Here is a 23,063-nt window from a genome sequence, read left to right on the forward strand (position 1 = left end):
ATTCAAATCACGTCTCAACAGATGATTCTTTCACCAAAATATTTCACTAAGAAAAAGCATCTTGGAAAGTAATCACTATTGACAACAGCCTACTCTGGACAAAGCCAGCCAGATGGCAGGCCAGACACACTCAAAGGAAAATAATCAGCAATTCCAGAATCCTATAAAGAAGTACATATGCATGGAATACTTTGCACATAGTTCCAGAGGTTCACAGATCCCTGATTACTTGGATTTGGGCGAACTTGCTCTCCTTACTGCACTTGCTGAGGATACCCTGCAACCTGAAAGGGGAAGATGATGGGCAGTGGAAGAAAAGGCACAGCAGAAGAATGGCTTCTGTGGGTCCTCAGGGGCTGATGTCAACAGGTGCCATCAGAAAATCCCAACAAGACATGTTCACTGGAAGAAGCTACGGGCCATAGAACATCATGATTGTCAATCCTATCATGGTAAATAGGGGTTAGAAAAACCCAATCCTGTACACTATTTAGTACTTTGGGGATTGTGCACATTTATTTTTATTGCTATAGTGTTGTGCTATTTTACTTTAATTTTAGTGAGTAGGATGGTTGATAATACTGTCCTCCATACACCTGAGAAGTGAGAAGCAGTAAAACTGTCAGGATAGGAAATGGGTATTAATTAATTAAAGGACACTTTTGTCTTGAATAACATTGAAGTTGGAATGTATCCTCAGTTGATGGCAGCTCAGAGTTGTGTTTTCTTGGAGGTACTTGGGAGTAATAATGCTCCTTCCAGCTTATGTCCTCTTCAGTGGATGAAATAGAGTGTATCAGACTGGGTGGTGGACACATTGTTACCACCAGGTGTTTGGCACTGTTAGGATTGGTTGTGTTTGGAGGGTCTTATGGTACTTACTTCTGGATATATTATTTTCATTTTTCAGTTGGAATACTTAAATATTTTCCTTGCTCTAGTGGTAGAATTCATGCAGGAAAGGTAGGCTAAAAGCTTGAGTCATACCCATTATGTAAACTGACTTTTCTAAGCATGACCCATACCCAAAATGCCATTAAAAAGAAAAAACTGTCCATCAAAGTTCAAGGTTTTTTATCACAATTGAGAGTCCTAGTGAAACCTTTCACTTTCTACTTCCCAATGCTAACCAATGATGAAATTATCCTTCTTGAAACTTAAAGGTGCCCCATCTTTAGCTGAGATGAGTCCTTTTCAAATTGGCTTCTGAGTCCTTTTAGTAGAACCCTAGTAATCATTGATACTTTCCTCCCTCTCTGGCATGACAAGCTGTCCCAGGCTCATTCACTACATATCTTGCCCCAAGACCTGCAATCAGAAGTCTCCAAGAAAACCTGGTTTCTTTTACTGGAAAACGATATTTCAAAACCATAATTTGTGTCTTAGAAATGCTCATTGCTACTGAATTGGTCATTTTTTCTATGCATATCAGTAGATAAAAATAATTCATGAATTCATACAGCAATTCTGGATTGCAGGGTTTTTTACTTAACATTTCCTATATTATGTCATAATCTTTTCCACCCAGAATCAGCACAAAGATCAGGGGCATAGAATTAAAATATCCAATAGTAACTACTGTGCTTTATTACACACACAAACTCAGAATAGCAATACTAATACCACCACCATTACAGTTAGAACAGTTTTGGGGTGTTTTTGTTTGTTTTTGGTCAAACTTTTCTTACACTGTCATAATTGTGGATTGATTCACTTGTGATTGTAAAATAACTTGGTACCCTTTAACTGTGTTCCATGGTGGAAACATCTCGCAGAACTGGAGTACAGTATCACATCCAGACTATTGACATTGACCAAGACTCAACATCTCCATAGCAGTGGGATCCCTCCTGCCGCCTGTTACTGCCACACCTTCCCAGCAACCACCAGTCTGTGACATGAAACATCTGTTATTTCAGAAATGTGTGCCTGGATTGGTTTCTTTTTCCACTCACCATAATTCTCTGGAGATTCTTCCAGCTTATCCCGGATATCACTAATCTGTTCTGTTGTATCACTGAATAAGCAGTCCACGGTGCGGATGACCACAGTTTGCGCATTTACTTACTGAAGGACATTGACATAGTTTCCAGTTTGGGGGTATTATGAATAGAGCTGTGTAATCATTATGTGGGGCTTTTTGTGTGGACATAAATCTTTATCTCTCTGGGGGAAAAAACGCCCAGGAAATGTCAAGAACAATTTTTTTAAATATTTTTATTTATTTATTTGATAGATCACAAGTAGACAGGCAGGCAGAGAGAGGGAGAAGCAAGCTCCCTGCTGAGCAGAGAGCCCCATGCAGCGCTCGATCCCAGGACCCCGAGATCATGACCTGAGCGGAAGACAGAGGCTTAACCCACAGAGCCATCCAGGGGCCCTGTCGAGAATAATTTTTGAAAACATTTTGCATGCGCTCTCACACTAGATCGTTTGACTGTATCCCCAATGTCTGGACAAATGATTCTCATTCTGCTCTCTCTCAACCTGCACTAATCTTCCGTACATCACTTTATTAGTGCTCGCTGCTCTCCCTACACGGGTATTCCTACGCCCTGCACGTCTCTTTGTCTGGAAGTGCGTTGCCCCTTCTTGCCACCCTCGCCTCCCCTTATTTTTGGCCACTTCTCAAGCACTTAAAGTGTTCTCTCGTCGCTTTCAGGACTGAATCAAGATTTCCCAAGGGAGACATAAATGCAAGTCCGGAGTTTTTCAAGGTATGTAAACCCAGCATAACACAGGCTACCTAGGAAAAGGAGTTTTTCAAGTTTAAGAAAAAAAAAAAATTCAACTGGCTTGACTGGGAGAGAGAATGTTACTTTCTGTTTGGAGCTTTGAATGCTTTTTTGCAAAAAGATCAGCCTTCTGCAAGAGGGGCTTCCAGAAGTGGAACTGGAGGGGCCTCCTCTCGAGCTGGATTAAAGTGGGGATGGAGTCGCGTGAGGTGCGCAGGCTTCTCTTCCCCGCTGGTTGGTGCTATTGCGGCTGTGCTCACCTGGCTGGGGACGCACTGCAGCCCTGAGCCTCCGCGGAACCCGGCTGACGGGAAGAAGCCGTGAGCGTGCGCACAAGTATGTGGTGCAATGTGAGAGCTTCATTTTTGGCGCTGCAGTGAGCTTAGAAGACACTTCTCAGGAATGCCCGGGGTTCTCAGGGCACGTGGGGTTAGTGGTCCCAGCTGCCCTGGCTGTCAGCGCCCCCCTCAAACCTCGGGTCCTCTCTCAGGGCGGGTGGGCGGCACAACGGGAAGCGGTCCCCTTGGACTTTCCCGTCCGCCCCGCCCCCACAGGCCTGCGTCTGCCGCGCGAGCAGCCGGGTTTTCTCTGTCTGAGGCCCGGCACGCAGCCTGGAGGGCTGCCACGTCAGGGCCGCGAGCGTTGTGTGGGCTCGCGCCAGTTTCCACTTGGCCTTCACTTGTCCCTTGGGCTGTTTATCACGCTGGGAGGACCCATTGTGTCTGGGAGTGGGGCTGAGGAGGCGGAAGAGCAGCGGGGGTTCCTGAAACTGTTTGAAGGGAAAGGGAATATTCTCTGGCCCCGTGCCCGCGGGGGCTTTCTGCGCGGGGTGGGGCGCCCTGCATTCCGCGTCTGGGCGTGGGCTGGAACCTGCGAGCTTTCTCGCCCCCGGAGCCCAAGCAAGCCTGGGCTCACAGCATTTTCCCTGGAGAATCGACTCCGTTTCCAGTCACCGTTTTAGTCTCCTAGTCACCGCGAATTGTTTCCATGTTGCTGTTCAAGCTTCGGTTTGGTGAAGGAAGCAGTCTCTCAAGGTTTTCATTTCCTGTCCGGGGCCTCCCTCTCAGGGAAAGGTCTCGCAGGCTTAATCACAATGGCCGGAAAGAGCGTGCCTCTGAACCAGCGTCGCTGCCTTTCGGCCGGCCCTTTCCTGCTATCCTCTGTTCCCCGGGCTGTCCCACCTCAGCTCCTGTCTTTCCTGGGCGCGTGTGATTTGATTACTTCGTCCGGCTTGCTTGGCCCCTGCTGCTCTGGGGAAAGTGTGTGGGCTCTGAGCCCAGACAGGCTGGAGTCATGACTCCGCAGTCCAGCCAAATGCCAAGTATACTACTCCCTCATCGCCTTTGCAAAGCTCCTACTAAGTGCCACCCGCTCGGGGGGCGGGGGTGGTGAGGGGGGGGGCAGCCGTTGGGGCGCCTACAATATGCTACCCTCCTCACGGTCGGCTTCATCTGAGCCTGGCTCTTCTTACCTTGAGATTGAAGGAATGAGGGGAAGGCCCCTGCGCTCCAAACATCAGTGCCCTCTCGCACTATGCTGCCCGCGGGAGCCTTCTCTGAATTTTTTTTCCCCCCTACAGATGGTTTTATTAGAGTGTTTCACAGTTCCGTAACAGAAAATCCACATCTACAATGGTGTAAATACCAGGGAATTTGTCCCAAGGTGGGGCTAGTTGAAAGGTTGATTTGCTTCCCAAGTTCTCAGTCTTATCAGGATTTCCCATCAATAGATCTGTACTCTCCCAGACCCACACTCCTGCCTGCCTCACTTTTGGCCTTAGGCTGGTTTCCCTCCTGGTGGAGGCAGCTGCCAATACTCCACGGTCCTTGTTCACATCTAAGCGGAGGGAAGAGGCCCCTCTTCTCCCAAACAGAACAGAGCCCCAAGTTTTACTCTGAATGGATTGATTTAGGTTTTGCATCCATCCCTGAACCACATCTCCCACAAGAGAAGACACGTCAGGCAACCAGGGTGCCTTCCTGGTCTCTCCAAACCACAGGTCATTAGAGAAGGGACATGGGTAAGTGGGCCATCAGTGTCCCTCACAACATATGATTACGAAAAACCAGTCAAAAAATAACATCACAGGGTGGCTTGGGTGAGGTAGAGTGGTGGGTTTGATGGGATTCCCACCTTCCGCCCGGCTCCCCAAATGCTTTGTATCTCCACGTGAAAGTGTTGGCTCCAAAAGGGGTGGGGTTTGAGAAATGGCCACGTTTTCTCTGAAAAGGAGAAATGGTGGTTCTTGAAGTTAGGTTTGAAGCTCTTTGTATTCTATTCTAGAAGAGAGAGAGAGAAAGAGAATCTTAAGCAGGCTCCACACACAGCTTGGAGCCCAATGTGGCTTGATCCCAGGACCCCGAGATCATGACCTGAGGCAAAATCCAGAGTCAGATGCCCAACCAACTGAGTCACCCAGGTGACTACTCTTTGTTTTTTAAAGCACGTTTGTGAATGTCTTCAAGGTTGCCCCTGACTCTGCCTATTTTGATACTGCTACTGGGTTTTCCCTATGAGGTGCACCTGGCTTCAGAGAAGAGCCTATATGGGTCTGGTCCCATTTGCTACTGTCTGCGGGGTTCCCTTCCCCAGCAGTCACTGGAGGGGTGCTTTAGACACAGCAGCAAAGCAGCTAATGGGATGCTATAAATTTATGAATTAACCAAATACTTTCAAGGAATTTAATTTTTTTTTCTTTTGAAATACAGTTCTCCAAAAGGTGCTCTTTATGTATTTGGGGAATCCTGAATGCCTCAGTTAATAGTTGAAACATCATTTAGCCAAGATACAATTCATGTGGGTACACAATGTTCTGGGGCGGCCCTCCCTTCCATGAACAGCTCCTATCACTCAGCACTGTTTCTTTACAAAGTCCTCTTCATTGACAGGAGGTAAGATTACCTAGAGTGTTCATGACTTAAAAGGCCAAGGGTCTCTCATGTGACTGAGTTTGGGGTGCTGAGGCAGGGTCCAGGGGAAGCCACTTGCTGGGGTATGAGGGTTGGTGAAAGTGGGTACCACTTCCCTGGGTCTCTGGAAAAGAGAGAAGGTGGAATGCCTGGCATTCCTCAGTTAGGCGGGGAAAGGATTTAAATTCCACAGAAGAGTCTGCAAAGATGAACTGGTCCTTATGTTATCTTTTTAATTGCGACACTTGGCATTTTCCTTATTTCTCGGTCACAGTTGCCTTTTGGGGAAGCAGCCCAGCAGTGGGAATATAACCACATGGCTCCCCTTTGCATCTCGGATCCTTGGGAGCCAGGGCCTGTGTTCCACCCCATGGCTCCCTTCATAGCCCTTGAGACCCAACCAAGAGGAATGCCATTTCTGCACTAGCTGGGACTGAGAGAGAGTCTGCATTTGCTGAGCTCTTACTGTAAGCATCAACTGCTGACCTTGGCACTTCACCTGTGACAACTCATGGAACCTCACAATGACCCCGTGAGGTAGATGCTTGTTGCCAGGTGAGGTACTGTACAGCTCGACCAGAAGGGTCACTGAAGGGAACTGAAGACAGTGAGCCAAGCTGAAGCTGGTAGAGAACCAAGACCACAGCGTTTCAGAGTGTTCTGGAGCTCAGACAAGGTCTGGCTGGCGTCGTGATTGATGCCTTCCCCTGCCTCATCCCATTCCAGCTGTGTTGTAATCTTTAGCTTCTAAGAAGGGTTTGCCCAGGATCTCACTGTCATTTGGCATGGCCAGCCCAGATGTGTGGGAGTGGGTGTGTGCATGTGAACATACCCCATAAGGAAAAGGAGCTGGTCTTTTCCAAGAAATGAGGAGCACAAGCTGGATCTGAATGTGCCAGAACAACTGGTTGGAAAAAACCGGCCATTGATTTAGGTACAAGGCTCTGAACATCTGGTCTCACCTGTTTCACCCTTTGTTCTCCAAATACAAAACTTTGTATTGCTAACGACAAGAGCTGACATTGGGCAGCGTACTAAGCACTTGAGTTACCTCTCGGAATCTGCAGGGCAACTCTGGGGGCCACATCGCTTTTCTTGGTTGTACAGCGGGGGAAAGGAAGGCTTCGAGAGTTAAATGTTATATAAACCGCGGCAAGGGATTTTAATTCTGACGTGGCTTTCCAGAGGCCACACTCTCTTTTGGACTGACCATCCACCTGATGTCGCTTGCCTAGGTTGTAGACTGAGAAACAACTGTCATGGACCCAGCACCAGCCAGTGGAGGGAAAGGGGGTCTCGTGCATGTAAATCATCCCCTTACAGGTGGGCTTTTAGTGTCAGTCCACTTAACTGCTACACAAGCCTGGACTCTCGAAGTCTCAGCTCTTTAGGGCTCCTCAGGGCCCATGTACCTCTTGAGCTTAGTGTGCAGGCAGCAAGGTTCTTTTCAGAGCCGTGTGCCATGTAATTGGAGAGTGGTTGATGCCTGATTCAGACTTACGTGTCTGCAGCTGCCCAGATCTGGACTGTCTGTGTGCTTAAGTCCTTTCTGGATCAAATTTAAGGTCAGGGATGCCTGGGTGGCTCAGACAGTTAAGCCGCTGCCGAGCCGTGTGGCTCAGGTCCTGATCCCAGAGTCCTGGGATCGAGTCCTGCATCGGGCTCCCTGCTCAGCCAGGAGCCTGCTGCTCTCTCTGACTCTGCCTGCCACTCTGCCTGCTTGTGTTCTCTCTCTCTCTCTCTCTCTGATAAATAAATAAAATCTTTAAAAAAAAAATTTAAGGTCAGTTAGAGGACATGGGGGGGGGCACAATAACCCTTTGGAAGGAAAGAAGAAAGGGAGGAAAGGGTAGAACGATCCTCCAAGGAGCTGAGTACTCTGTAGCCTCAGAAAGGCAGCAAAATAAATCATGGCTCTACATCAGACCCTGGGCCCCCTTTGGTGTTTCAAAAAAAGAAAAGGAAAGGAAAAAGATTAGCTCACAGTCTAGGTGGACAGGTTTCTTAAATCTCCTTCACAGCCAAAGGAGGTGAAGACAAGCTATAAGATCTGATGGACTCCAGCTGAGACCAGTCGGATTTGCATTCCAGCTCTGTGATGGGCCCCAGGGCCCCTTTGTTCTCTGACTTCAGTCATTTCTCCTTGCTCTGATTTCTGACTCTCCCCACTGTCTGTCCATCTTACTCCTTGGCCGTTGTCCCCACATGTGTAAAATTCGACACAGTTAAATAGCACATGTACTTATTCTCTATAGTATTTTCACTTAAACTTATGTCACATTTTGTTATGTTGCTATACTTTGTGTTCTTTTTTTTAAGATTATTTATTTTAGAGGGTGGGGGAGGGGCAGAGGGAGAGGGGAAGCAGAGTCCCCACTGAGTATGGAGCCCTAGGAGGGGCTCCATTTTACCACCCCGAGATTACGACCCCAGCCAAAATAAGAGTCAGATGTTCAACCGACAGAGCCACCCCGGCGCCCCGATACACTTTGTGATTTTTATTTCAAGGATGATATATTATTTTCCATTGGGTCAGTGCACCATCAGTTATGAAAACGTTCATCAAGTTCTAGGCATTTAGCAATCAGATCACTCCCCATCAAAGAGACTTGAGTTCCTAAAATTACAGCTCTGACTTGGTTCTTTCCAAGGTACTTTTCTAGGGCCATTAACCCCATCCAGGTAGGGCCACTTCACAGACCATATTGCCCTGTAATTACTTCCCCTAGTCAGGCTACAGACTTCTGAAGCTGGCCTCCTTCCACCCTTGTGGAATTCATTGCCCTTTCCAGCTCAGAACCTTGATCTCAGCAACACTGACAGCTTTAGTAACTTCACGTTTCAGGAAATTAGGATTAGGTCTCTGTCCCTCTGCTCCCTAAGAACTTCTGGGGTCCTAATGCAAATTTTATCCACAGCCCAACACAGTTTAAGACCACATCAATAATTCCTCTCATAAAAAAACACACAAAAAAATTAAGCTTCATCCTGCCACACACCTTGCCACATTTTCTTAGGAATCGCTCAGAATGTATTTACAGATTTTGCTTCATTTGCTATTACCATCTTTCTAAACCATCTATCCACTTAGTTACTAGCTATAAATAAGGGTAACAGTCTTCACACACACACACACACACACACACACTGATTGTTTTTATTTGTCATCAGTGTAAAATAGCACCTCAAGCTTGCTTTGAGTTCCTTAGACTCCCAGCTAGGGTAAACTTGCTCTCCTGTATTTAACATTTCCTTTTCCTTTTGAGTAAATTATTTGTTCACACCTGGATCACTGAGGCTTCTGGGTCACAAGCTACAAACACCACCTCAGGCTGGTTTAGCAGAAAAGGATCTTATGAAGGGCCCCAGAATCTCCAGTGGGGCCAGAGCATCAGGCGGAGGGTTTTTACAGCTGGGAGTGATGCCCAAAATCCTGCTGCAGGACCGGCTCCTTCAACTTGCTGCTGGGCAAAGACCTGCAGACACCCACAGTCAGGCCTGCCCTGCTGCCTTTGACAACAGATCCCACACAGGCTCCCCCTCCTTCCCATCACCAGCTTCCAGTTCTGAGTTGTGTGGGTGCATTCCATTGCTCACCACCAGGGAGGCTGGGAAAAGGCGTCCTAATTCTCTATAGAGGGAGGATTCTGCCTCAAGAGGTGGTGGGTTCTGCAAACATAGGAGTGGGGTTAAAAGAAACATGGATGGCTCTATTAGTTTTATTTTGCTGCCTCGGCACGTTGTCATACACTACGGCTGAAAGCAACACAATTTTATTCTCTTACAGTTCTGAAAGTTGGAAGACACAAGTCTGAGTGGCTGAAATGCAGGTATTAGTGGGGCTGCATTCCTTTCTGGAGGCTCTAGGAGGCGCTAGGCTCTAGAATCTGATTCCTTGCCTTTCCCTGCCTGCTTTCCTTGGCGTGTGGCTATTTCCATCTTCAAACTAGTAATAATGGATGCAAATCCTTCTTATAACACAGCACTCTGAATGTCCACATCTCTCTCCCACTTTTTAAAAAAATTATTTTTATTAATATATAATATATTATTTGCCCCAGGGGTACAGGTCTGTGAATCATCAGGCTTTTCACATTTCACAGCACTCACCATAGCACATACCCTCCCTCCCCAATGTCCATCACCTAACCACCCTCTCCCTACCCTCCCCCCACCCCTAGCAACCCTCAGTTTGTTTTGTGAGATTAAGAGTCTCTTATGGTTTTTCTCTCTCCCAATCCCATCTTGTTTCATTTTTTCCTTCCCTACCCCCCACAACCCCCCACCCTGCCTCTCTAATTCCTCATATCAGAGAGATCATATGATAATTGTCTTTCTCTGATCGACTTATTTTGCTCAGTATAATACCCTCTAGTTCAATCCACATCTTTGCAAATGGCAAGATTTCATTTCTTTTGATGGCTGCATAATATTCCATTTTGTGTGTGTGTGTGTGTGTGTGTGTGTGTGTGTGTGTATTACATCTTCTTTATCCATTCATCTGTTGATGGACATCTCTTTCTCCCACTTAAAAGGACCCTTGTGATTATATTGTACCTGCCTGCATAATCCAGGATCATCTCATTTTAAGGTCAGTTAATTAGCAAACTTTATTCTTCTGTCGTGTGATGTAATGAATCCCTAGGTTCTGGGATTAGGATATAGCTATCTTTGGTGGGGGGCATTGTCCTGTCTATCACAGTTTTCAGAAAAATCCAAATATCTACCACAACCTCTGTAGCCTGCTTATTTATTGAAGTCATCATGATTTGGTTATACATCGAAATACTCTCTCCAGATTTTTAACTTTTATCAGACATAGGGAATCAAACTGTTTTCCCTAGTCTGCTGTTTTGGTTTGATATGGAATTTAAAAACATTTAAATATTAAGATCCATCCATTTTCTTTTTTCCCTTTGTGACTTTAGTACTGAGGACATTCATCTTTCATAGATCTAATAACCTGGTAACTTTGTGCTTTTCTTTCTTTTTTTTTTTTTTTAAGATTTTATTTATTTGAGAGAGAGAGAGAGAGTGGGAGGTGGAGGGCAAAGGGAGAAAAACTAGCAGACTCCATGCTGAGCCCAGAGCACTGAGATTCTGACCAGCGCCAAAATCAAGAGTTGGACACTTGACCAACTGAGCCAGCCAGGTGCCCATTATTCTGTGCTTTTCATCCAATGCTTACACTTCAGTAAATTCTTCTGAAGTTTATTTTGATGTCCTTTATAAGGAGTGCCTCTAACTTCATTGTTTTTCCCAATCTCTAGCCATTTACCCCAATATTACCAGTAAACAAACTTCACTTGTTCTCTTTCCAACATTAGAACTATAATGTCTGATTTTTTTGTAATGTCTGATTTTTATTGAGTATCTAATATTTATTAAACACCAAGTACAGCTAACATTATTTTTGTCTCATTGCAGAAACACAGGGTGACCCGAGGCACATGTGTTGAGTTCAGTGGCTAAGCTTAACACACAGCATGCACTCAGTAAGCATTTGTGGAATGAATGAATGAAAGCATATTAAAAATAAATTTGTATTTCAGTCAGTCCTTATTGATTTCACTATTCTACCCTTATGATCCTCTTTCTTGAATTTGGGAGCCTATTTCTAGTTTCTTAACTATATATGTTTTTCACCAGCACCACGTTTTACTATTGGTGTTTTTGAATTCTAAGTGTTTAATGCTGGGGTTTTTTTTTTAATAGTTTTATTTTGTTGACATGCTATTTGATCAGGTTTATCTGTGTTCAGATTTGAGTGCTGGTGCTAAGTAGGAATGGGAGAGGTGGCAGGCATGTGCTTGGTAGGGTTTGGACAAAGCTTTCAATTCCAAAGATGAAGTCACAACTGCAGAAGAGTCTAACAGAAGGAAGGTCTCCTGAGTGATGCACTTGTCGGTAACTTCCCATCAGCTACTCACTCACTAGTATAGAATTTTTCTCTCACATCTGAATTTTGCATAACAGTGCAGTTTCAGAGGCAATGGGAGAATAAACAACCATTTAAAATGTAAGCACTTTTTTTCTTCCCAGAAGGCTTTCTCTTTTGAAGTGACATTATTTCTAGTATCCTGTGTATTCGTGTAGATCCCAGCACAGTTAGAATGTGCTTAGCAATCCATGACGATGTTTCATTAGAAAAATTCCAATAATTTAATTTCAATAATTTAAATTCTCTTATATTGTTTTACCTACCAAGTTGTGAATTGACAAGCATTCATGTAGTCTGTGTAATGCCGGCATTAGTTTTTCATGGAAGTGAAGGAAGAGGGGGTGAGAACAATCAAAAAGATGCATCTGCTGGGGCCCCTGGTTGGCTCAGTCAGTTGGGCATGGGACTCTTGATATGGGCTCAGGTTATGATCTCAAGGTCCTGAATGGAGTCCTGTCTCTGGCTTCTCCGTGCTCAGCAGCCTGGAGTCTGCTTCTTGCCTGTATCCTCTCCCTTGGCCCTGGCTCCCTGGAGTGCACAGCCCCTCTCTCTCTCAAATAAATAAATCTAAGAAAAAAAAAAAAGAGTCCCAAGGCTTTATGCATATTTTTAAAATGTTGTCCTTATGGAGGTACTTTACCAAGATAGTAGGATAAAGCATATTTTTATCTATCACTTTCTTAGATTGATGTATGACTTTTAAGTATCATTTACATGATATGTGGGCCTCCATTTGCACTCTTGTCCCAAGCCCTGCAGGTATTAGAGGCAGCGCTGTTTGTGTCTACTGAGATAATTACAAGTTTCTTTCTCTTTTAAATTGTGGGAAAATAAATTGCATCTGTAGTAATATTATTTAGCAAAATTTGTGTTCCTAAGATAAAATCAAACTAGGCATGGTGCACTATTTTGTTTGCTTTCACATTGCCACATGTGTTTTACTAAATTTGATTTAGGATTTTTGCAGTCCTGTGTGAGTGAGACTGGCATCACTTTCCTATCTTTCAATGTTTGTGGCATCAAATGAGTCAGAAAGTGTCTTATCAATTTTGCTTTATGTTATTTCAACTTTAATATTAGGTCTGTACAAGTCTGGAATTTTTACACCTTCCTGATGAGTTGAAGTTTTTAAATACTATACCCTTATCTTAGTTTAGTAATGATTTTGCCTTAAACTTTAGTAATTTAGTAGTTACTTTAGTAATTTAGTTTAGTAATGTTTTTTGTAATAGTTTAGTTTAGTAATGATTTTGCCTGAAACTTTACTTTGTCTGATACTCTGTTTCATTTGGTTAGTATAGAAAGTTTATTTTGCTGATAATTTGCATTCTGTATATTTCTCAATCACTATTTTCCCCTGGTCTACTATTTTATGTTTTAGGTGTATCTTTTCTATATTTCATATACCTGGATTCTCAAAAATTTAGTCTGGTGAACTCTGTTTTTTGTTTTTGTTTTTTTTTTAACTACTCTCTACATTTCACTTGGGGCTTGAACTCATGACCCTGAGATCAAGACTCACATGCTGTACTGACTGAGCCAGCCAGGCACCCATGATGAACTCTATTTTTTTAATTGGAGAGTTTCAACTCTTTACATTTGTTTTAACTACACATATACTGGATTTATTTCTACCATCTTAATATGTGTCTTAAAAAAAATCTATGTGACTGTATTAGTCTGCTCAGACTGCTATAACAAAAATACCACAAACTCAGTGACTTAAAAAATAGAAATTTATTTCCTTATAGTACTGGAGGCTAGAAGTCTCAGATCAAGATGCTTTTTGGTGAGGACTCTCTTCCTGACTTGTAGACAACCACCATCTTGCTGTGTGCTCACATGACTTTTTTGTGCAAACAAGCAGAGGTATGGGAAGTTCTCTGGTGTCTTTTCCTGTAAGGACACTAATCCCATTGGATTAGGATCCCACCCTTAATGACTTACTTAAAGGACTCATCTCCAAATATGGCCATATGGGGTTAAGGCATCAACATATAAATTGGGTGGGGAGAAGGGGTGGGGGAGCACATAGTCCATAATAGTAGCATTCTAGATTATCTCTCTATATTCCAGAGTTCTGATTCTCTCTTTGGGTGTATGCTCTATTCTGAGAGATCTTACATTCTAGTGGGGAGACAGAGACAATTAACATAATATTAAATAGAACATATAGTTATATTAGTCCTGATGCATACTGGAGAGAGATTAAAGAGTTGTATGTATTTGAGAGGGGGTTACAACTTGGGGGTCTGGCAATGGAATCACTGGGAAGGTGACATTTGAGAAAATCTCAAAGAAGGTAAGAAAATGAGTAACACAGATAAATAGGGAAAATTGTTCTAGGAAGAGAGAATATCTAGGGCAGAGGTCTGGAGGATGAAATGCTCCTGAGGTGTTTGAGCAACAAAGTACAGTCAGAGTGGATGGAAAGGAGTGAGCAAGGGGAAGAGGTAGAGAGGTAACAAGCACTAGGCCATAAGCAAGCTAAAATTAGTACAGTCCACCCAGTTTACAATCCAAACTATGTTTTCATTTCAGTAGGCCATGGTAAGAACTTTGACTTGGATGCTGAAAAAGAGAGGGGATCATGGAGGGATTCGAAAAGAGAAGTGGTTTGCTTTGGTTCCACAGCTTGATTCAAGCTGCTAGATGGAATATCAACTGGGAGGAGCTGAGACAGAGCAGGAAGCAGCACACGGAGACCCCAGGGAGCACTAGCATTCTCGTGAGGAGGATCAAGACAAACTTCGGACTTTTAATCTGGAAGATACTTCAATATGTTGAAAAGCTGAGAGAGTTGGGACTCCTGGGTGGCTCAGTCGGTTAAGTGTTTGCCCTTGGCTCAGGTCTTGATCCTGGAGTCCTGGGATAGAGTCCCACATAGGGCTCCCTGCTCGACGGGGAGTCTACTTCTCCCTCTGCCTGCTGCTCCCCCTGCTTGTGCGTGCTCTCTCCAGTCTCTCTGATAAATACATACAAACATACATACATACATACATACATACATAAATATCTTAAAAAAATAACAAAGAAAAGCTGTCATCAACACAGAGAGCAGCTGCTTGAGTGTCTTGATGTAGAAATGAAAGGGATGGGTCTTAGAAGGTTGAGGTCTCTGAGGGGGCCAGAAAATTTAGCCTCTTCCCAACTGTGTTCTAAACCAATGGAGAAATAAGACAAGAGGTATGCAGAGAAAGGCCAAAACATCAACTCTATGATGGGGTCAAGTCTAGGTTGGAAGAATTGGTTTTGTGTTGGGGCAATGGACTTTGTAACTGAATCTGAGCATTAGACAGATGTACCTGCCCAGTGCAGAAGATACTGGACTATCTCAGGCCTCCTCCAGTGAGGGCAGGACATTGTTGTTAAGCCTACAGCACGGCCAGGAGCAGCGAACGTGAGCTCCACACAGGCAAACTAGGTTTCCAAGAATGAAAAGTGTAGGGAGGGGCTGAGCTGAGCTTGAATCAGAGACCGAAAACCATACTAATTCAGTTCCAAGAAGAGGTGAGTACATTTCCTCTTAACATTACCCAACTTTTTATTCTGTTGACCTCTGAAGTTTAATGATTGATGTCCTGTATAATTTAAATTCTTCAGCATAGTCTCTGTGATGTAACTATGTTCTTTAATCTACACTCTGTGAGTATTCAATTTTCCTAATTCAGGAATATACACTCCAGGGGTCATTGGGCTACTAAACGTGCTTCAGCTCTCTTAATGTCTGATTAGCAACAGAAGCTCTGGTAATTAGATAAATGGATGTCATCAGTCAAATGACAGGTATACAAGATGTGGGCTGGAAATTATAGACAATTCCACTGTTACTTAAAATTTTAGTGGTAGTGGATAACAACCCATTAAATAAAATTTCATGAGTTCATACTGAAACAAAGCTCTCCCTTAAAATAGAAATGAAACAATAAAAATAAATGATTGAATTGGAAACTCATCAATGTTACCTAAAATAGTGGGTGGGTTTCCTGACAAACTGTGTATTTACATAGTCTCAAAGTATCTTCCTGATGATGGATTATTAATCATGTGAGGGTGAAAGTAGTGACTTTATAGTGAAGAATCTTAGAGTGCCCCATTGTAACCAAGCCATCAAAATTAATATCACCCAGTATTGGGGCAAACCAATGTCACGTGCTTCCCAATAGGCTGCACGGCATCACTTCTGTATCATTCCTGCCAAAAATGTATAACCTTAATTTATTCATGAGGAGATGTCAGGCAAAACCAAAATGAGGAATAGTCTACAAACTAACTAGTCTTTACTCTTCAAAAATGTCAAGGTGGACAAAGGCAAAAAATGACTGGGAAGCGGTCCCAGGTTCAAGGAGAAAGAGAGACTTCATGATCCTGCAACCTGGAAAGGATCCCAGACCAAGACCAAAAATAGATATAAAGAACAATACTAAGACAATGACAAAATTTGAATATAGGTTGTGGATTAAATAATAGGTAAGTATCAATGTTAAATTCCCTAATTTGGATATTACTACTCTTCTTGTGTAGGAGAATATCCTTGTTCTTAGGGGGAAAGACCCACTCTGAAATCCTTTGTGGACAATTATTATGCCTGAATCTGACTCTACCCTGTCTCCAGAATATTGTCATATCTGCATCTAGTTAATCTTCCATGCATAGAACAGAGCTGGGACTTCATAGAGATCCCAGAACAGGTTGTAGGATTGTTTCCTACCTGATTGCTAATCAGCATTTACATGGGTAGAGGAATTCAGTCTAAGATTCACTTTCATTCTCACTTGGCAGTGAGGTTACAGCGGAGGCCACAGATACTTACGAAAGGAGTCTGTTGTGAATAATGACATCATTTTGTATGGTTTTGCAAGCAAGTTCTAAGTGTGTGGCCCAGCAGGGGGTATAGCTATCTTGGGAGAGGTCAAAACTCATGGGGAGGGTCCTGCTCCTGTCCTTGTGGACTGGCCATTGTTTCTTTGGGTGTCCTCCAGACCACAGGTGGGGAGAATGCTGGATCTATCAAAGCTAAGGATACGGATGCTACATGATCCTCCTTCGTTCAGCTCCCTCCCATGGCCCTAAACCTAATTTTGTATTCATCATTTATGTTCCTTTTTCCTTAAACTGCTCTCTCCCTGCAAAGTGTATAAGGCTCAGCACCCCCTCTCCCCTGCTAAAATTTGCTGGGTAGTTTAGGTGTTGCCTATAGAAGGCTCTGAGATCGGTCACAACCATACATTAAGCCCCAGGGTTCCTCTACACAGAACTGGAAATGAACACCTGTTCTGTTTCCAACCCCCATTTAAATCAGTCACATTGTCTATCACCAGAGGTTCTTTGATGAGAGCAAATGATAACAGTAAGATACCTCACCCATAAAATGCAAACATTATAAAGAGACCCCAGATGTATATATAAATTCCTCATCCATTACAAATTCTCAGGGAGAAATGAAAGTTTAAAGATTAGAACTGATTGCATGATAAAGTCCAAAGGAACTACATTTTGAAATCAAAGATCTTCCCCTTGAGTCAAAGTCCAAATAAATGAAAGTCTAAAATTGAAAAAAAATCCATCTCCTCACCCCCTCTCCCAATTCCTAATGGTTCTTTGTCAGCTAGAGGCGTCTCCTCTAGCTGAGACCCTTGTGGCAACTATAACCTGGGCCATCTCCCAGGAATGGAGGCGGTTCCTTAAGACACAGTCTTGGTTTCCACCAAATTGAGGAAATGAGTGACTCTTTAGTCCTCGATAATTTTCTCAGGAAAAAAATATGTTCTTAATGTTGACAGAGCTCATAGCAGAGACAATGGTATCTAAAGAAAGGAAGATAGAAGAAAAAAGTCCCTCTTCCTCTGTCTTGGACCCCAGGTCTGAAACAACATTATGAAGGATAGGAAGTCCTGTGGAGTTGCAGGAATGAACAGATAAAAGGCTGAAAACACAGGTAAGCATTGCCTTCATGCAACAATTTACTGTGACCAGTGGTGCCATGCACTCACTGTCTCATGCTCTGGGGTGCAGTGGTGAACAAGGCAAGGGAAGGTTGAGCCCATGCATCCCCAAATGCAAGTGGTCAGCTTTCACTCCTAGCTTGGAGGGAGAACAGCTTTGCCAGAACAGGATATCATCTGAACTCCCATCTCACCCACCCCGTAACCAAGAATAATAGTGCATCCTACTTTTATTCCAGAATAATCCACAAAGAGAGCACCCATCTAGGAAGAAAAAGGGAGGGAGCCACTAGGTCAGAACACACAAATATGGAAGAAAATCAATTGAATATTTGTTTCCTCTGGCCTTGTCAGCCTGAGAGAGCTTCTTGGAAAGCCGTGCCACTGCGCAGCATGAGGCCGATTTTCAGGACAGGGATTGTTTATTACAGATCTTATTAAAGAGATTGCTAGGGGTGCCTGGGTGGCTTAGTGGGTTAATGCCTCTACCTTTGGCTCAGGTCGTGATCCCAGGGTCCTGGGATCGAGCCCTGCATTGGGCTTTCTGCTCAGCAGGAAGCCTGCTTCCTCCTCCTCTCTCTCTCTCTCTCTCTCTCTCTCTCTCTGCTGCCTCTCTGCCTACTTGTGATCTCTGTCTGTCAAATAAATAAAATCTTAAAAAAAAAATAGAGATTGCTGCTTTACCTTTTAAAAATTCTTAATTTAAATTTTACTTAGGTAACATACAATGCAATATTACTTTCAGGAGTAAAATTCAGTGGTTCATCACTTACATGCAACACCCGGGGGCCATCACAACAAGTGCCCTCTTTAATGCCCGTCACCCATTTAGCCCATCCCCCACCAGCCTCCCTCCATCAACCCGCAGTGTGTTCTCTGACATTAAGAGTCTCTTATGGTTTACTTCCCTCTCCCCTCTTTTTTCTCACTCCTGTAGGTTTATCTGTTTTATTTCCTAAATTCCACATATGAGTGAAATCATATATTTGTCTTAGATTGACTTATTTTCTAAGTGTATACACTCTAGCTCCGTCCATATGACTGCATTCTTTTTCATGGCTGAGTAATATTTCAGCATAGATATATATCTACAGCATCTTCTTTATCTATTCATATGACTCCAAAATACGGGCTCTTTTCATAGTTTGGCTATTGTTGATAATGCTGCTGTAAACATCAGGGTGCATGTCCCCCTTTGAATCTGTATTTTTATATCCTTTGGGGTACTTTTAATTTACTATTATAAAATAATGACTTTTTCTATCCTCCTCCTGCGGCTTCTCAGGGCACAAGTCATTTCTCTTAGTTCTTTACTACCTGTAGTGTGTTGAAACTCCTAGCATATTACTGACACTGCTCAATGGAAATATTCCTTCTAATGTGTACACACACTTGAACATTTATCCTCTGCTAAATTGCTATTCCATCTTGACTTTTTGCTCACCGATCTTGACCAAGAAACAGAAGTTTCTTGGTTTTTACCAAGTTTCTTGGTTTCAGGTATTTACATGTTAAGTCCTTTCTCTTCACCTTTGTCTGGAGGGTGGAGATACGTATTGTTAGGTAACTCATCAACCAGGTCTTTAGCAGGAAAGAAGCTGCAGCCATTAGCTGAAGGAAAGTTGGATGCTTAGATGCTGTAGTGTACACAGAGTACACAGAACGTATTATACAGTTCTTTATTTTACCTGTAAAACATTTATCTGTCCATACCAAACTTTCTGTCCCCCTCCCCCTAAATGTTCTCTCAGTGTTTTTATCACCTATCCTCCCTGTGGGTCCTCTTCACTGGAGCAGAATGCCCTGCTCCCATCCTTGTAGTCAGGAGCTTGGGCAAGGTGATTTTCCCACCAGAGGGAGCACTGTTGGCCATGTTTGCCCCTGGGATAAGACAAAGGGAACCAGAGCCCACTTCCATGTGTATCTGAAGGAGACTTGCAATGAAGTGGACAAAGAACAACCTCATTTCTTGGCCAAGATGAAAGGAAGGCAATATGGGTACCTTTGTAGTAGCACCAAGTTACAAATCTCCACGACTTCCCAATTCTCTTAGGAATCTTTATCTGTACAAAGGCGGCAAGGTAGAACCAATTAAATATGGAACATACTCAGACATCTGGGCAGGTAATTAAAACCAGCTACTGATTCAGTCATTCTGCTTATTTCTTCAATTTCCTTTCTATTTTAGGATTCTCACCTCTCCTCACCTGTGATTGTCAAAACAGAGCGAGAGTTAGCCGGGTGCATGGCTCACATCTAAATCAGGGACTGTTCTTAGACTTGTAATTCATCAGCATACATTCACAATTCTATTTTTACAAGGTTCCATGGTAACATCCCTAAAACAGGGATGTGTCCACAAAACAGTAAAATTGATGGGAAGTAAACATTCAGATCATCCCTTTGATTGGCCATTGTGGTACCAATAATGATCCACCCCCCACAAATTAACAGAGTTTCAGGCCAATTTAAGTGTCAAAACAACTTGTATTCCAGAAAACCCAAACTGGAAATTGTTTTCCAGGATAATAATAGAACCACCAAAAGGGCCAGATTTGAGGTAAATATATAATCACTAGAAGTCCTCCATGTAAGGAAGAATCAGAAAAATAAAACAACATTTTATTTTGTTCACAAAACAAAACCTATAAAGTACCAAGGAATACTTTTAATGTGAAATATGGGTGACCTGTAAGAAGAAACCGAACCAACCAATCAAAATAACAAACAAAAATGATGGTGAGCTGCAGGAAGTCCTGACTAAATGGAAAGAAGAAACATGTTCCTTTTGGAAGCAAGAATATTTATTTTATTTATTTATTTTTTTTTATTTTTTATTTTTTAGAGAGACAGCCAGAGAGTGCAAACGGGGAGGGGCAGAGATTGAGAGAGAGAGAGCTTTTTTTTTTCAAGATTTTTATTTATTTATTTGAGAGAGAGAGAGAGCACAACCAGTGGCTTGGGGAGGGGGCGGTGGTGGGTGGAAGGACAGAGGGAGAGGGAGAAGTAAACTTCCTGCTGAGCAGGGAGCCCGATGTGGGGACCCTGAAATCATGACCTGAGGACCCCAAGATCAAGTCCCGAACCAAAGGCAGATGCTTAACTAACTGAACCACCCAGGTGCCCCTAGAAGCAAGAAAATTGAACACACGAAACAAACCCAGTTTCTACTCAAGTTAATTTATATGTTTGACAAATTTCCAACAAAAACTGTGGAATATTTTTGAAAGGTAAAATTATTTACCTGAAGAGGATGATAAATAAACATCAGATTAAGAGGTGGCATCAAAGAAATGATCATGATGATCTCTATGGGTTAGAGCACTGCCATTTGTGAAAAGATGTTCTCAGACTTCAGCAAAGAGTGTGATACTAATGTAAATCAGTGGAACATAGGAACTGTGATAGAAATGGACACTAGTACGCCTAAGAAACAAAAGTATTATAAAGAAGGCCACATGATCAATGGGAAAAGGAAAGATCACTCAGCCAATTCTATTAAGGGATTTGATAGCCTTAAAAGTATCTATCTGAGTCTTTTTCTAACATTGCACACAGAAATTAATTCTAAGTAATTAAAGAAAAAAATTTAAATCAAAGTATATCAAATTAGAAGAAAATAGAAGTGAATCTTTAGACTTCTGAAGGTTAGCAATGTCAAGGCATATATAATAGGTATGAATAAATAAAAACAACACTCTACATGCAATAAAATAGAATAAAATGCAGATGACAGAGGGAAAGTATTTCTAAGGAAAAGGACCAACAAGGTGTCTAGCACTAATAATTAAAATATAATTAAAAACCTGTAAACAAAGAAAACCCTCTAGAATCTCAATATGGGCAAAGGACTTGAAAAAATATTTAGGGAGGAATTAAACTTGTCAGCACACAAATAGAAAAATGTTCATCTGTATTAGTTCCAAAGAAATGTAAAGACAAATTATAAAGAGTTTCAAATTTAACTATTAGCAAAGGTTTTTAAAATGTTGATCAAGGCTAATGACAGTTTAATGAACCTGGAGTTCTCATAAATTTCTACTGGCAGCAATCCTTTTGGAAAACATTTAGACAGTACATATCAGGCTTCTGAAAATGTTTATACCATTTGAAACAGAATGTCACTTTTGAGGATCTCTTGCACATATGGAAAACTTTTTGTACAATCTGATTGCATCATTATTTATGAAATGATACAGTAAAAAGTGTCAAAGTGTTCAGCTATAGGAAAAGGGTTATGTAAACCTTAATATATTCAGATAATGGATACCAGATTGTGTGTATTTTTTTTTAAGATTTTATTTATTTATTTGACAGACACAGAGAGAGGGAACACAAGAAGGGGGAGTGGGAGAGGGAGAAGGCTTCCCACCAAGCAAGGAGCCTGATGCAGGGCTCGATCCCAGGACCCTGGGATCATGATCTGAGCCAAAGGTAGATACTTAATGAGTGAGCCACCCAGGCTCCCCGATTGTATGTATTTGTGATTACAAGGTTTATGCATAGAAAAGTAATAGTTGGTGTTTGGATTGAGCGGTGGGACTATCAGTGGATTTTTTTTTTATTTGATAATTTTTAAATACTGCTTTTTTTTTTTTTAAAGATTTTATTTATTTATTTGACAGACAGAGATCACAAGTAGGCAGAGAGGCAGGCAGAGAGAGAGGAGGAAGCAGGCTTCCCGCTGAGTAGAGAGCCCGATGTGGGGCTCAATCCCAGAACCCCGAGTTCATGACCTGAGCCCAAGGCAGAGGCTTAAACCACTGAGCCACCCAGGTGCCCCTAAATATTGCTTTTTAAATTACATGAAAATTTTTTTGTGTGGGAAAATAGGAAATACAAATAAACAAAAAGGAAAAAAATATGTGAAATCTTATCTCCCAGAGGCAATCCCTGCTAATATTTTAGTTCATGTCTTCCCAAACTGAAACAACTTACTTTATATTTTGAATAGGTAGTACATTCATATGTTTAAAAAACAAGAAAATATAAAAAGGTATAATAGTGAAAAGTTTCCTTCTTGTGCTTAATCCCCTAGTGTTAGTTTCCCACTCCTGTTCTTAGATTTTTAAATATATCATGCATTCATGCAATAGATTTCCTTCCCTTTTACCCCAAGGGGTAGCATACCATACACACTGTTCTGAAACTTGCTTTTTTTTTTTTTTCATTTACTGCTCTATCCGGGAGGACTTTGGAGGTCAGTACTACTGAACTCACTAATTGTTTTCTCAGTACATAGCACGCCATTGTGTGGACATGCTGGAGAGGATTCAACCAGTCTGCCATCATTGTTCAGACTTCTTTTGTAGGTAAACTTTTCTTTTTAGTTTTCTATGGTTTCATAATGACTTTTAATAAATTCACAGTTTAACAAAAAAGGAAATCTTGGAATCATAGAAATCTAAAAAGATAAGCCTAATCTCCATAGAAATCTGCTCCCATGACGGCAACTCAGTATTCAGTGACATGATATTATGACAATATTCTGTGAAACAATCTGTCAGCGATTTCCAAAATAAAATTTGTGATT

At 42.4% G+C, this 23,063-nt stretch overlaps 1 pseudogene; it reads right to left on the reverse strand.

Moving 5' to 3' along the window:
* Window positions 1-3,165: 3,165 nt before the first annotated feature.
* The window catches only part of LOC111147914, a 29,128-nt pseudogene continuing 9,230 nt past the window's right edge, over window positions 3,166-23,063 (reverse strand).

Source organism: Enhydra lutris, unplaced genomic scaffold (assembly GCF_002288905.1).
Source record: "Enhydra lutris kenyoni isolate GAN:26980312 unplaced genomic scaffold, ASM228890v2 scaffoldscaffold18, whole genome shotgun sequence".
NCBI classification, from domain to species: Eukaryota; Metazoa; Chordata; class Mammalia; order Carnivora; family Mustelidae; genus Enhydra; species Enhydra lutris.